Here is a 12,719-nt window from a genome sequence, read left to right on the forward strand (position 1 = left end):
GATGGGTAACTATGGTGAAATTGAATTTGATAGAGGATATAAAGGAGTTCTGAGTTACCCTTATATATTAGTCTGCTAGGGCTGCCACAAGAAATGCCATAGGAAGTTATTTTGTTCACAAAATCCCATATCAAGGTACCAGCTGATTTGGTTCCTAGTGAGGACTCTCTTCCTGGCTGATAGCCCTCTTCACAACTAGGCTTTTCCTCTGTGCTGGCACGAAGAGAAAAAGCACAGTTTCTCTTGCTTTTCTTACGAGGGAACCAATATTATTGGATGACGGACCCACTCATTACTTAATTGAATCTTAATTACCTCCTTAAAGGTCCTGTCTCCAAATACATCCACATGCGGAGGTATGTCAGGGCTTCAACATATGCCTGTGGGTTGACATAATTCAGTCTATAATATCTAGTTTCTCAGGCAGTGAGCTTTAGGAAGATGAATCTAAACTTGGATACTAGGCTAAATTGAAAGAGAAATGTTCAGGGGACTAATTTGAAAGCTATTTGTAAGGATCAGTATAGAAATATTTTGTGAGGATCAAGATAGATGTTGCAAATCATGGCTAGTGAACAAAGAAGTTATTTAGCCAGGTAGAGAGAGCCTGAGAGAAATTCCCTAGCTCTACTACCATGTTTTGTTATGGAAAAGGAATTTTACATTCTTATTTCCATTCATTTATCACATTTATGGAGTATATGCCAGAGCATATATCAGAGTGTGTACCAGGCATGTAAATACATAATTTCCCCATGCACACCCAAATAGGAACTTACACTCACTCACACTTACTTGCACGTACCTGTGCTCATCTATGACAGTAATGCAAAGACGAAAATTTAGAAGAAAAACAATAAAGTTCACAATATAAATTTGTGAGAGAGAAAGACTGGTGGGTCAGAGGGAGAGCCAAGCACATGCATGCCAGTAAAGAGAGAGAATGGAGACTCAAGATTCCTGAAGCCCAAGAGAGGATTCATAACCAGATGAATTTCTCCTCAACTGTTTCTGCTCACCAAGTTAGACTCCATTGCTCTGTGGATTCAGGTCACACTAAATACCAGTATTTGGGGAACAGGAACAATTCTGGGGCCTACAGAATCGTTGCATCATCCTGGTCCAGGTTTCAGAAGGAGGCCACCAACCCGGTGAAGTCCCTGCTTTTGCTTCCAAGGGCAATGTCTACTGAACCCTATTCTAAGGTGGTCTGGGCTATATTTGGAAAAGAATTCCTAGAAGGGAGTTAAAAAAAACTACAGGTTAAAAACAAAGGCAATATGCTGATTAAACTGACAGAAGAAAAGCTGATTGAGGTATACCAACAGAACAAGGGCACTAGGTGGGAAGAGAAGGGACAGGTCTTGCATAGAAATAGAAATTAGGTAGCCCAGAGGTTAATATATGACCTCTGGGGTCAGACCGTCCTCCCTCTAAGTCTCAGATTCCTCCTATACAGGTGTGGTCTAGAACCTTTTTTTTTTTTTTTAAACTGTTATGTGCCTCCGTTTCTTTAACTTTTTAAGAGGAAACCAGAAAAGAACAGTACTTACCTCAAAGATGGGTGTGAAGATTAAATGAGATTATATACCTAATACATTTACAATAGCTTGACGTGTAGTAGGCATTAAAATAATTAACTGGTAGAGGTGGTTTTTTAAAGAGTCTGAAGTAAAAGTGTTCACAGTGCTAAAAATAATACACATTTTCTGCAGAAACATAAAAAAAAAAATCTAACAGGCTTAGAGGTCTTGAGAATGGTGGGAGTATCTTGGTCGAAAAAATTTTAGTCAAACATCCCACTGGTAAAATGAGTTTTCTCACAATCCCATTCTTTGTGAGACTGGATATGGAATGTAATAGAACTAGACAGGAATCCCACTCCAAGTTTGCTGACCACCAGATGCATGATGACATTTTCCCAAGACATTTGCTGGATTTTTTTTTCCAAATAATGAGTCATTATTGTGAGATATTGTTTATTGTCAAACTCTTGTGCTCCTGCCGTACATACTAAAACAAAAGGTCACTTTAAAGGCACTTTATGTGGTAGTCAAGAACAAAAGCTGTGAAATGTCATGCTGCACTGTGAGACCTGACTTGCAATGCCATTTTTATATCAGCTCAAAGTATACACATTAGTTACAAAGCAAATTGCAGAACATTTAGTCAGATTTCAGTGATGCAAAATTTATATGCCTTTATATGCATAATTTCTGGAAGAAGAGACAATAATCTGTTGATAGTAACTTTATATCCAAGATGAGAAAATTTTTCCCTTTTTTTTTTTTTTTTACCATATATCCCCCTGGCTACTCTTGAGTTTAGTTTTTAAATTACAAACATGAATTATTTACAGAATAGTTTTCTAAGTCATATGAAAATGCATATAGAAAAAAATTTATACTACCAAATTAAGAGTAGAATTCACAACTCTATGAATAATAAGAATTTAGGAAGAAGACTTAAAAACTGTCATCTGAGATAGTTTGTCATTCAAGATAAAAAACTAGCATAAGTGATTATGTGTGCATAAATATAATATTACTTTTAACATAATTAATGCTAAGAAGAAGGAATTCTCATTAACAATGACTTTCAAACATTCCCAGGGTTACTCTCTAAATGTAAGGGTCTAGCCCCAGCATTTTCACAAAAATGAGATAACTCATTGAATTCAGTCCAGAAGAAACTCTTCTGGTGCACAGTTACCAGCCATGCTTAGATGTCCACTGTGTATTTGTTTATTTATTGTTGCTTTAACAAAATACTTGAGATTGGATACTTCATAAAGAAAATAAGCTTTTTAGTTTACAATTCTGTATGCTCAAGAACATAGTACCAGCATCTGCTTGGCTCTGGTGATAGGGTGCTTGTGGCAACATCATGACTTAGTAGTTACCATGGGGGAGCATATGCAAAAGGGAGAGATCACATGGCAAGACAAAAAGGCCAGAGAGATTTGGGGATCAGGCTTATTTTTTTGTACTGAGACTGAACCCAGGGTGTACCACTGAGTTATATCCCCAGTTCTTTTTGAGACAGGGTCTTGTTAAGTTGCTGAGGCTGGCCTCAAACTTGTGATCCTCTTGCATGAGTCTTCTGAGTTGCTGAGATTACAGGAATGTGTCACTGGGCCCAGAAGCCTTGCTCTCATATAACAACTCATTTTCACAGGAACTAATCACTCTGAGAAACAAGCACTGATCCCTTCCCAGGGTGATGCCCACAGTGATCAGATTATTTTACACTAAGCCTCATTTCTTAAATGTTTCACCACCTCAATACTGCCACATTGATGTCTAAGCTTCCAACACAGGGACCCCTGGGGAACAAGCTACTTCCAAACCATAGCAATCTGTATGGATCTTTGCTGCCTTGTTCAGTTGTGCATGGCACTCTTCCTTTGTTGAGTCAAAATTACTCCAAGGGTTGTAGCTGTATCACAAGCGGGAATTCACAAGCACATTTCTAAGTGCTTTGGTTTTTATCTTGGAGGATAGAGTCCTTCTAAAGTAAGCAGAAGTGACATAACCTCTTTTGCATATGTCCTCAGTATATAATTTGCCTTACAAAATAATTCAGAAATTTGTGGCTCCTCTACCTATACAATTATCATTTTTAAAACTGCTTTCAGGATAATGAGAGAGCCTATAAGTGGGTAGTGCGAGGAGAATTTATAAGATATGAAACTCTACTCTGTTCAAGTTTACAGAAAGAGACTACCTGGCCAATATGAATTTCCTGTATTTACTTTACAGGACAGTTTGTGTTCCTATTTGGTTGAGCTGGGCTCAACAAGTATAGAACTTTCTACAAAGGAGATTCAAAAGAAGTAGCAAAAATCTGACTTCAATCACTGTGAACTCCTGGGTTGAACTGACCCTCTTTGAAGTTTCCCAAACTGCATATAAACCATACCAACCAGTCCTCTAAGCCTGATTTCCCAGATAGCAACATGCAAAAAACAAAATAAACCACAAAAAACCAAATCCCTGAACTATGTTAAATCAAAGACTCAGGAAACAGGAAACTATCTGGATTCTATCCTTGGCCTAAGTGCAAAATATACATTAACAAGTAGTACCTAGAGGGAAAACAAGAAAGAAGACTATCAGTAAGGTGATGAACTGGATTAGTTTTAGTTTTTAACTTTTTTTGACAACAGATAGTCTAAGCTAAGCTATATGCTCAGATTTATTTTGCCAAATTATTTGCAAATAAATTATAATGGTGGTAGGGATGGATGGCAGCCCCCAAGTTTGCCATTGACAATCGGGAGACAAGGAGGGGAGAACTGGTAATTCTGCAAAAGAAAACGTGGACAGGTAAGGGAATATCTTACGAGGGAAGAGAGAGAAACAGGTAAGGGAAGAATGGAGGTTTCTTTTGCTTGAATTTGGTTACCACAATGTGGAAGATGCATTAGAGTGGGGACTTTGGGTACTGGGACCCCAGATAGGTTAATCAGTCTGTTTAGAGTAGACCATTGACTGCAATGAGTGGTATTCAAACCCTGTGTAGTATTGTAGCTTCATATGTGAAGTTACATCAAATCTCTCTCCACTTTAGGTTCTCTCGTGGCAAGTTAATGCACACCTATATTTCTTTGTAAGTCAGTCTTCATTATTGGTAGATTCCAAATCTGCAAATTCACCTATTCATTAAAATGTATTTGTAACCTGAAGATCAATTCTTTCCAGTGATTTCAGGGTCTTTCATGTACATTTGCACAGACTAATGAAAAGTTTGAGTCATCCAAAGTGCATTTTCCTAGTTCGGGTTGATGCTCTGCATTCTTGTTTCAGCTCTCAGACTATAAACAAGGTTTTTCTTTTTTGGGGGTGGGGGGACTTTGCTGTTTAAAATAGTGCTCAAGCAGAGTGCTGAAGTACTGTCTAATGTTACTAAGCACAAAAAGCTGCAATGTATCTTCAGTGAAAATGTATGTTAGGTAAGCTCTTTTCAGGCATGAGTTATAGTGCTGTTGGCCATGAGTTCAATGCTAATAAATTAATAATATATATTAAATAAGTTATTTTTAAACAGAAATATACATAAAACAAGATTATGCATGATTGGTTCAAGCCCCAGCACGACAAACACAAAACAAACAAACAAAGAATCTGTTGTAATTTCTAGAGTAACCACTAAAAATGTTAACTTATCTTATTTCCAAAATTAATAAAAGGCAATCAACACGCTAAAAAGAAAGAATAAGACCAAAAGTAGGCAATTAAAAACAGAAAAAGGAATAGAGATCGGGTGGGAAAGTAGAAAATATATAGGAAAATGGTAGATCTGAATTTAACTGTATAATTAATTACATGAAATATAAATGGACTAAATGCTCCAACTAAAAGACAAAAATTATCAGACTGATTAAAAACCATGATATATGCAGCCTATAAGGGACACAGGTAAGATATGAAAATATAAAAAGATTGAAAGTAACAGAAATACACACATACATATTATGTAAACAGTAATAAAAGGAGATGGATGCATAAACTTTAAGGCAAAAGGCATTATTAGAGTAAAAAGAGATATTTCATCAAGATAAAAGATTTAATTCACCAGGAAGACAAACGTTTTAAGTTTGCATGTTTTAAAAATCCAGTCTCAAAATAAATGAAGCAAAAATAAACCTACACCAGAGCTAGAGAAACTTGATAAACTTGATCAACAATCCACAATCCACACAAGAACTTTGAATAAACATGAAAAATACTTTTACTCTCTGGGTATAAATAGATTGTTTGCAAAGGGACAAGAGTCAGACCAATTCAAATTTCCCTATCACATACAGGATGCAAAAACAATGGGGGTCATGTGTTTGAAGTTTTGAGGGAAAAAATTGAACATAGGATTTTATTTTTTAGCTAAATTTCATTTATATATTAAAGATGAAACAAGGTATCCACAGGTCTATCAAGTACTCAGAAAATTTATCAAAGACCTCTCTGAATGCACTCAGACTCAGAAATGAATTCAGACTGTTTCTTATAACCTAAAGAAGCAATGATCAAAATATCCAAATACAGTTACAGCATCTGAAACAAATTCTAAAATATTCTAATCTGATGGTTAGAAGGAAGAGATAAGAACAGTGGGAGATGGGGAAAGTGGTAATGTACTTTATTTTGTTGTTGAAAAGCCATAGACAGATATTGAGATGAGTTTTAGCAGTGATAGAGCAATTGCCTAGCATGAATGGGGCCCTGGATTCAACACCCAGTACTGAAAAAAAATCATATATATATGATTGAAAAGGTTGAAGATAAAAGAAACCAAGAGATACTAAGCAAATAACAACAATAGAAGCTGAAGATTTTAATGGGACACAAAACAGATCATAAGGACAAAAAACCCATAAGGGATGAAAAAAATTGTTACGCAGCTAACAATTATGTCTTAAAATATATAAAGCAATAAGTAATAGACTTACAGGAAGAAATAGATTTAAAAAACAGTTTAGAGTTGAAGATTTAAGTCTTCTATGAAAGTAATATATCAAAGCAAAAACAAAATAAAACAAAACCAAAAAACTTAAAGATTTGAATTATAGCTAAAAATGTTTGACCAAATAGTTTGGAGACTGTTAGGCAAACAGTCTTTTGCAAAAATTCAAATAGTTCTTTTAATAAATAAATGGAACAATCACAAAAATTATCTATATTAAGCCACAGAGGAAATTTTGTTTCATTCTAGAAAATCAATGTCATACAAATTATATTCTTTAAATAGTATGTATTAAAATTAAAACTCGATAATAAGACAGTAGCTGAAAATTTCCTATGTTTGGAAACTAAAAGCAAAACTCACACTGGTGAGTAATAAATTCCTTATAATATCAACTAAAACTTGACACATTAAATTATGGCAAATAGACCAATACTTGTAGATAGTTTTATGGGGAAGCCATAAAACTGAAAAAGAAGATTTTTGTGTAGGGAGAGATTTCTTAAATAAGGAAATTTATTATATTATATTATTGGGGAAATTTATTATAATGTAGCTTAAAAATGACTCAAGAAGCCAGAAAACAAGCCACAGAATATACCTTGAAAGAAATGAGAATAAAGAAAATAATGCCAATAAAGGCAAAAATCAGTGAGAGAAATGTAATAACAATAACAACAATAAAAAATAGAGATGAACCAAAATCTGGTACTTTGAAAATCTTAATAAGATACCCCCCAAACACACACACACACACACACACACACACACACACACACATACACATAGACCAAAAGTGAGGAATATGACTATAATAGTCAATATTATAAATCAAAAGGCTATTACAAACTATATCTTAATGATTTCAAGACAGACAAAATACATTCTTAAAAACAACAGCCAAAATGGCACAAGATGAAAGAATACTTGAATAGATGAATAACCACATTTAAATGATGAATTATCATTAAAGGAATTGATGTAGTAATTTAAAATCTTTCTATCTAAAAAAAGAACAGATTCCGAGGGAGCAGATTATTTTTATGTGATACATATTGGTCTAAAACACAGAAAGAGTGAAGACTGCTTATTCATTGTATAAAATAAAACTTCTTCAAGGTTATTTGTAGCTAAGGTTATTGATAGCTAAATTGACTAAAGATAGCCCAATATCAATTAAGAACACAAATGGAGTGTTGCGATTGTAGCTTAGTGGTAGAATGCTTGCCTAGCATGTGTGAGGCACTGGGATCAAATCCCAGAACAGAAAAGAAATACGAAGAAAAAGTGAAAAACCTTCAAATAAGATATTGGCTAATAAATCCAATGTTATTAAAAAGGAATACATAAGTTAGTTTGAATTTATTCCAGAATGTAAGGATTATTTAACATCAGAAAACCCAAAATGTAACTCACTTTATGAAGGGACTACAAGAGAAAAATTGTTCATCTTACTAGTTTTAGAAACATTTAAAAAAGCAACACTCTCTGTGATTAGAAGAATAAAAAGAAAACCTCTTAGAAGACTAGAAATAGAAAGAAAGGCTTTTACTCTAATAAAAGCTAACTCCCTAAAACTGATAATAAACTTCATGCCTATTGGAGTTACAATTTATCTTTGGGGCTGGGACAAGGCAAAGATACTATTTTCACTACTGTTTTAAGCATTATTGGAGATCCTCAGCAATGCAATAAGACAAAGAAATCTGAGGGCTGTGTGCACACTTGTAATCCAAATGACCCCAGAAGCTGTAGTTGTAGAATTTCGAATTCAAGGCCAGTCTCAACAATTAAGCAAGACCCTGTTTCAAAATAAAAGATTTAAAAAAAAAAAAAAAAAAAGACTGGGGATATGACTCAGTGCAAGAGTACCCTGAATTCAATTCCTAGGATTAAAAAAAAGGTTAAAAAAAATTTGATTATCTATATAGAAAATACAAGTGAATCAACAGACCAACTAATAGAGTTAAGGTTTAGCAAAGTTGGTAGATGCAAATACCAGTGTGCAAGTATTAATATAATTCTTCTAGTCCAATAATAACCATTTGGAAAATATTTTAGAAAGTAAGAGACCATAAACTATAAATATCCAGAAATTAAGACCACCCAAAATCTTTTTTTTTTTTTTTTAACTTTTTAGTTACAGGTGGACACAATGTCTTTATTTTACTTTATGTGGTGCTGAGGATTGAACCCAGTGCCTCATGCATGCTAGGTGAGCACTTTATCTCTGAGCCACAACCCCAGCTCCCACTCAAAATCTTTATGGAGAAAAACTAAAAAATATCTTTAGTAATATAAAACACTTAAATTAATCTCCAAATTCAATACAATTCCGATTTCAAATGAAGTAAAACTCTATAGAACTTTAAAGAAACTTAACAAACTAATTCTTAAATTGATATAGGAAAAATAAAGGTCTAAGAATATGAAATAATTTTCTAATGTAGATAACTTGATTCTTCCTGCAAATCATATTCACAAATGAAGACTTAAATATAAAGGGGGAAAACATAAAACTGAAAAAGATTTTTGTGTAGGGAGAGATTTCTTAAATCAGATTCAAAAAAGTATGGGTGATGAGAAAAAAATAATTGATTTAACATCAAGTGAAGGCTTCACTTTCTATAAGATATAAGAAGCAATGCTTCAGAAATTGGCATGTCTAAAATAAAAGAGGTAAGAAGTTGGGGCTGGGGATGTGGCTCAAGCAGAAGGGCGCTTGCCTGGCATGTGCCGGGCACTGGGTTGGATCCTCAACACCACATAAAAATAAAAAATAAAGATATTGTGTCCACCTAAAAAAAAAAAAAAACCCTAAAAAATAAATATTAAAAAAAAATTTTGAAAAAGAGGTAAGAAGTTAATGTGTAGAATATACAATTACCTCCCACAAATTAGCAAAAAGAAAATAATGAAGACTGCGAACAGTAGTGTCATAATTTGGTTCTAGAATGTTCCCCAAAGGTACAACTGTTGAGAGCTTATTCTCCAGCCTGTGGAGCTATTTGGGAAGTGGTGGAACCTTTAGGATGTAAGTAAGGTCTTAGTAGGAGGAAGTTAGGTCATTGGGAGCATGCCCTTGAGGGGATATTGGTACCCTGTCCCTTCTTATTTCTTTCACTTTTTGGCTTCCATGAGGTGAGCGTCTTTTTGTACCATGCATTTACGCCAGGATGCACTGCCTCATCACAGCTCCAAAGCAATTGGGCCAACCAACCATGGACTGGAAACTTCTGAAACTGTGACCCCAAATAAACCTTCCCTCTTCATAAATTGATTCTCTCAGGTATTTTGTCACAGTGATGGAAAGCTAACACAAATAGATAGTTCACAGAATAAGAAAACTGAGTGGTTAATAAGTATATAAGGAGATATTCAAGCTTATTAGTGATTGCAAAAAAGTGAATTAAGATGCTACTATAGAAGGTCAGGTATCATCAAAGGTTGTCATGGATAGGAGAAAGCTGGAAACTTCATGAGCTACTGGCTAGGAATAAATGATACAGCCACTTTGATGAGTTATCTAACAGTACTTGGTAAAATTAAGGAAATATGTATAAAATGTTCATCACAGATTATTTACTGAAGTAAGGATATGAAACTTGAAACAGATTAGGAGAAATGATCAGGTAAATTGAGGTATGGGATCATAGTCAACAATAGGCTAAATTTAAAAATAACATGATTAAAGTTTAAAAAAAACACTTTAGCTAAATGCCATGTATAAAAGTTGTAATTTTCTCAATTCTTTATAGCTGAGAGAATAATTGAACTACAGAAATTGAAGCCCAGAAAGGTTAAGTGACAAGATTTCAATTCCCTGCCAAATGAAGAAGGCAGGTGTTCTGCTGTCCAGGCCTTTCTTCCCTAGGGGAAAAGGCAAATGCTATCTCTTCAAGATGGCACACTATTCATGTATTTTTGTCCTTGGACATACAACTGCATTTCATATTTTCTGAATTGACTGGATAAAAATTGCCATATCCATGTGAAATAGGATTATCTGTAAATGTAATTATTACTTGTTTCAGGGGCATTCAAGTATGTAAGTATACACATTCAGATAAAAATTGATACCAGATGACAGTATATTGTTCAAAATATTAACTTTTAAATGTTATCGCAATGTTTATATGTGAACCAGTTGGAAACCAAAACATTTCCAGAATTCATGATATTGGAAATACTAACTTTCAGCTATATTAATATTCTCAGATAAAATGAAAGTTGATAAGTCTAAAAGAACTCATTTTCAAATATAAATAATTCATTCTTCATAAGCACTAGAAAGGAGCTTTTGTGGGGCTATAAAAATGTTGACTAAAACATGGATTTCATACAATATTTAATAGGCATCAAAGAACATTTTAAAGTTTTTTAAAAAACATATAGTATTGGAAGGGGAGAAAACTTTAAAAAATATTTTGTGGTTTTAATATTTAATGTCTGAAGTTATGGTCTACTCAATTTCAAAATTTTTTAAGTCCTGCTTAATGTTTAGAAGGGGTAAAAAAGGATGAAGTTTCGCAGAGGGGCAAAAATACTGCAAGCTTCCATTTTGTATGAGTTATATAAAATAGTCAAACTCATACAAGAGAGTAAAATGATCACTAGAGGCTAGGGGAAGAATATAGAGTTGTTAAAAATGACTTAAGTTTCATTAAGCAAGATGAGTAAGTTCTAATCTGCTGTATAAGACTGTGTTTATAGTAAACAATACTTTCTCCAACACTTAAAAAGTCTGTTAGGAGACTGCGTGTGGTGGTGCATGCCTATAATCCCAGTGACTTGAGAGACTTGAGGCAGGAAGCCTGTAAATTTGAGGTTAGCTTCAGCAACTTTATGAGATCCTAAGCAACTTAGCAAGACTCTGTCTCAGAATTAAAAATGGAAAGGGCTGTGGCTGTGGCTCAGTAGTTAAAAGCCCCTGGGTTTAATCCCGGGTACAAGAAATTAATGATAATAATTTTAAAAATCTGTTAAGACAATCAACTCATGTTAAAACGTGTTCTTAACATGAGGCAGCTCAGGGTGGGGCCTTTTTCCCCAGTCCACCATTTCTGCTGTTGGGCTCCAGGCTTCACTCCTGTGCCTGAGATCTGGGCTTGCTCTGCTGTGCAGGTGCTGAAGCACCTTTTTTAGACCTTCAATTTGTAAACGTGAAGACTCGAATTTACAAAATCCTAGGGCCTTTCTCTGCCCTCATTTAACCTTTTAGCAACATTGTCAATCACTATTTTCCATTTAAATTGCCTCACTTCTGTGAGTCCAACTCTATTCATTTATTTCCAAACTTGTAGTTCACTGTTTTTTGCTGGCTCCTCTTAAAAAAAAAAAAAAATGCTTTCCCAGACTTAGCATTTTATTTAATGACAAACACCATCTACCAGTTATTTAGTAAGAAATCTAAGAGCCATACTGGATGTTTCTTTCCTTCAATTCATGATTTCATCCCAGATAAGCAAAGCCTTTGGCCCTATCTTAATTGTGGGTAGTCCCTGCAAATCCTAGTCCAAAACCACCATATCTTTTTGTTGGCAGGGGGAGAGTGGGTAGGTGGGTACTGGAGATTGAACTCCAGGAACTTGGTCACTGAGCCACATCCCCAGCCTTATTTTGTATTTTAGAGACAGGGTCTCGCTGAGTTGCTTAGCACCTCACTTTTGCTGAGACTGGCTTTGAACTTGAGATCTTCCTGTCTCAGCCTCCTGAGCTGCTGGAATTACAGGCGTGCAGCACCAAGCCCGCTCCTTCATCATTTTTTTCAGACTTCTACAGTGGTTACTACTGGTTTCCCTGAACACATTCCTGCCCCACACAATACTTTCTTCACATAATAGCCAAAATAATCTTTTGATTTTTCGAAGGCTTCCCAGTGCATCTAGAATAAAATCACAACTCATTACCTCAAACTAAGATTACATGATCTAGACCCTGCCCACTTCTGCATTTTTATATTACATATACCCATCCTACCTCAGATGTACTTAACTTCTTCTGGAAATTCTTTTTCATCTGTATATCTACTCCTTTCCTTCAGTATTGTGTGAAACCAATTTATTTGTTGACCGGTAAAATCTTTTCTCTGAAATTGTTTCCCATAAAACAATTTGAGCAAAAGGATAATTTGTTTTGTATGGTATTATTCAGCCTTTGAATAGTCCCTAGCATATGGAAAGCACTCAATGTTATATAAACAGATGAAGGTGAGTACAGAAAAAGCATATACCTTTTAGTATACTAGCATATTTGGA

Source organism: Callospermophilus lateralis, chromosome 3, assembly GCF_048772815.1.
Source record: "Callospermophilus lateralis isolate mCalLat2 chromosome 3, mCalLat2.hap1, whole genome shotgun sequence".
Lineage (NCBI taxonomy): Eukaryota > Metazoa > Chordata > Mammalia > Rodentia > Sciuridae > Callospermophilus > Callospermophilus lateralis.